Genomic DNA, 4,653 nt, shown 5'->3' with positions numbered 1-4,653 from the left:
CTGTCAATTTGAGGTCAACAAGAACCAATCAACATCGAGGTGCACAGGACAAGCTGTGAACCTGATGTGGAGAAAGTCAAACACTTCACTTCTACCCGAAGTTTGTGCTGATGATATCGTTCAGAAGGACGATGAAAGCTCCACGACCAAACCATCCAGCTCAGAGAACAAAACTCCATCAAGATCTGATATCTATTTCCCTATAATTTCATACAGTGAAACTATCAGTTACATAACATTGATTAGACTGTGTAGTTTGATTAAACAGCTAATGCGTTTAATTATCGATGAGTATTTTGGTCTTGCTCATTCATATTAAATATGATGAATGGATGTTTACAAAGGTGATGAGCAAGCTGAATAATTGTTTTTAAACTCAAACTAGCAATCCTTAATTTATTAGTACAAAGAACTGTTTCAAACCGGATTGCCTTTTGACTTTGGCCTACAACGGTGTCTTAGATATTGACTTACTTACTTACTTAATTACTTACTTAATTACTTACTTAATTACTTAATTACTTACTTACTTACTTACTTACTTACTTACTTACTTACTTACTTACTTACTTACGCCTGTTATCCCTCGTCGAGGAGCATAGGCCGCACACCAACATTCTCCATCCAACTCTGTCTTGGGCAATCCTTCCCAGTTCTTTCCAGTTAACATTCATCCTCTTCATATCTGCTTCTGTTTCCCGGAGTAATGTGTTCTTTGGACTTCCTCTTTTCCGCTTCACTTCAGGATTCCAAGTTAGGAATTGCATCGTGATGCAGTTTGATGATTTCCTCAATGTATGTCGATCCACTTCCAACGTCTTCTCCTAATTTCCTGTTCAGGTGGAAGATGGTGTGTCCTCTCCCATAAAACGCTGTTGCTGATGGTCAGTAATTCCTTACTTGAAAAGTTCAAAACTATGATCCGGACGATTTCTACACATTGATCTTGATGATGGATGTAGTAGTAGATATGGAGTTTACAAGTAAAAACGTAGCCTGGTTTAGTACATTTTTCTTATGACGATACTCGTATGTGGTACTGTTTCCACAAATAATAATAATAATAATAACAATAATAGCCAAACACATTTAATGTACCACGTCAACAGAATATAAGATGATCTACATTAGTGTACAAATGAGTCCCCCTGATTAGATATCTGGATATTGTAGCAGAAAGTTTAAATCGTTCGGTATCTTCAGTATTGTAAGATATAATAAAACTTGATTAAACCTCCATTTCAAGTTTTACACTTACATGATTAGAATGCCTTGATTTACACTGATTTCTCTGAACTTCCTATTGTTTAGTATCCTTGATTATTAAGTGTTCAAATGTGGTTTTCATGCATGTCAGATCCTGTCAACAATCTTTAAAAAATCAGTACTCTTTGTGGTATTTGAACTAGCATCACTCAATCTCACAGTGTTAAATGTTACATGTGAGAAAATTGGGCCACAACTGACCTCCTATATTTATTTGTTTGAACACATGAATATTGGTACAATGGAGCACCAGATACATATGCGCCAAATAAATCTCATTCGATTTGTGTGAGGGCTGTGATACTGCCCATGTGCCCAAACTGAAGCAGGTGGTTTTCTTAGGGGACCACACCCAGAGCCTTTGACCTAAAGATCTGATCCACAAGGCAGTGGAGTATCGTAAGGAGAAGCAGTCCCATGGTAGCCGGTCACAAACAATAAGATCATACGCCATTTGTTCCCTCAGGATACTGGAATCCATGTGTACCATTGGTTTGGAATCAGGGTTTTCCAACTCCCCTAGGTGGACTCTCCGTATCCACCAACCTGGTAAATGCGCCGGACATTTGCTTTTCTTCCTCTCAATTTCGTAAACAACAGTAATGCCACGAGAAGCCAGTGAGTAGAACTTCCCTGGCAGAGGTTGTATCCACATGGCCGTGTGAGAGCATTTCGAGAGAGAGGGCAGGCCATCCCCACTCTCGACCGTACCAGGGCATTTGAGGGCACACATGACCACAAGTTATAAAGGTTAACAACAAGAAACATAACCTGAGGTATATTAAAAAAAGGAGAGCGAGATAGAAAGTAACCAAATTGAATCGATCAATCAACATCATTAATTCATAATGTCTATAATACCATTTAGTTATAATGAATTTATTAGTTTATCCATTATACTCGATCGGTTAACTGGTATGAAAAGTTGGAATGATTTTGGTAAAGGAAGAAAAAGTCGATAAAGACAGAGAAAGAGAAAAAAGAAAGAGGGAGTGAGGGAGGGAGAGAGGAAGAGTGAGAGAATAGATATGGATAAAGAAATTTTCACTCACCTAGTAAAACAAAAAACACAAAAACATACAAGGATAAAAAGAAAAAAAATTTATTTCATCTAATGGAAATAAGGTTTTTTTTTATATTTCAGTATTTACATTATTCTTAATGGAATTAGAGAAAAAAGAAATCATTGATTCATAGTAGTAGATTTGTAAAGATTACTTAGTTACTTACTTAAGCATGTCACCCTCCAATGGAGTATAGGCCGCCGACCAGCTTTCTCCAACCCACTCTGTCCTACCCCTTCCTTTCTAGTTCGATCCAATTGTTGTTCATTCTTCTCATGTCTGTCTCAGTTTCTCGGTGTAATGTGTTCTTCGGTCTTCCTCTTCTCCTTTGGCCTTCAGGATTACAAATGAGGGCTTGTCTTGTGATGCAGTTCGGTGCTTTCCTCAATGTGTGTTCTATCCACTTCGAACGCTTCTTCCTGATTTCTTCCTCCACTGAAATCTAGTTTGTTCTCTTTCAAAGTAGGTTGTTGCTCATAGTGTCTGGCCAACGGATCCGAAGTATTTTGAGTAGACAACTGTTGATAAACACCTGTATCTTATGAATGATGGCTTTCCTGGTTCTCCAGGTTTCCACCCCATACAGTAGAACTGTCTTGACATTTGTATTGAAAATTCTAACCTTGGTGTTGGTTGACAATTGTTTTGAGTTTCAGATGTTTTTCAATTTTAAATATGCTGCTCTTGCTTTGTGGATCTGCGCCTTCACATCTGCATCAGATCCACCGTATTCATCAATGATACTGCCCACATATGTAAATGTCTTTACATCCTCCACAGCTTCTCCGTCAAATGTGATTCGATTGGTGCATGCTGTGTTGTATCGGAGAATCTTGCTTATCGTTTTGTGTATAATGATAACATTGAACATTATATTATTGTTATGATCTACAATGTTTAATTCTGATATTCATAAATCCAGTACCCGAGTTTAAAGGGTAATGAAAAGGTGAGAAGACTAAGAAATGACTAGAAAGCTGTAATTGATTAAGTCAAGTGAACAGCTGTACACATCATCGATACATAAATATCTATTCTTCCGATATAAATAGAGAGATATAAGTAGAAACCTTGAATAAGGGTATAGCTGGCTCGTTTCCTCCAATAGAAAGTCCAGTTCAGGGCTTTTTAGTTCGTAGGAACGTTTAAGTACAAGCATATGATATGCTTAGATTTATTGACTATCAGTTGCCTAGTTAGTTTCCGAGTAAAATGTTGAGCTACAACATCTTAACTTAGTATTTTGAGAATAATGCACTTACTATGGAAGTCTCGGAGATACTAAGCAATCTGAAATAGAGGAATTTCTATCTGATAAACCCACAGTCTAAAATAATGTTATCAGAAGGAGTTTTGTGGAGATTTAGTATTTTCATGGTTGAAAGCGTGAGTTAATTGAAGCTAGACCACCATGGAAAAACTGGAAGCACTGGATGGTCGTTTCGTCCTATTATGGGACTCCTCAGCAGTGTGCATCCATGATCTCGCACTCGCGAGATTCAAACCCAGGACCTATCAGTCTAGCTTCAATTGATTCACGCTTTCAACTATATAATAATGTTATCTAATTAAGCCAATTTTTATCTCTTCTACATAAATTAACTTATATTTTCATCATGGTATGGACGTGTTAAGTGTACTACACTGAGTCATAATGGATGAAAAACTAAAATATAGCAGAAGTCAAACCTCCAAGTATCCCAAAATGTCTACAACTGAGCGACTAAACAAACGGAAACAACCCTAATTACTGATTACATTACCCCTCGATGACTTGACAACGTGGAGTTTATCCGCAGGTGTTACAATGAATACTGTTATCGATCAGATTACGTTTCGAGGATATAATTGGTCTAAAAGAATTGATGGCCGGTTGGTTGTTTCGCTCATAAACCTAATAAATGAATTCAAACTAAATAGGATCCAAAAAAGAGAATTACTGATCAATTGACTAGAAACTCCGGAAAATTAAAGCCAATGTAGACTATCAATGTTGTTGATCTCTGTCGAATGATTGGAGGCCCACTCGAGTTAAACGGGAACGATGTGACAAACCAGCTAACTTCGAAGTCACACCTCGCGGTCAGCATCTATAGTGGATTACCCCTTCCCTGTACTATAGTATTATGACATGCGCCAGCACATGGTATATGACTAACTGATGCACGTTGGTTGTCCTTGACCCTGACAAGGATCGATGATCTGTTCTATATTCAGTGACCCAACTGCCGGATGATTTGGCTAGGGCTCAGTGACATTTCACTGCCTTTACACCAGCAACCATATACACAGAAAATACCCAACCACATCAGATAGCTATGGC

This window comes from Schistosoma mansoni, chromosome W, assembly GCF_000237925.1.
Source record: "Schistosoma mansoni strain Puerto Rico chromosome W, complete genome".
Taxonomy (NCBI): domain Eukaryota; kingdom Metazoa; phylum Platyhelminthes; class Trematoda; order Strigeidida; family Schistosomatidae; genus Schistosoma; species Schistosoma mansoni.
Note: the sequence above shows the minus strand (reverse complement) of the source record.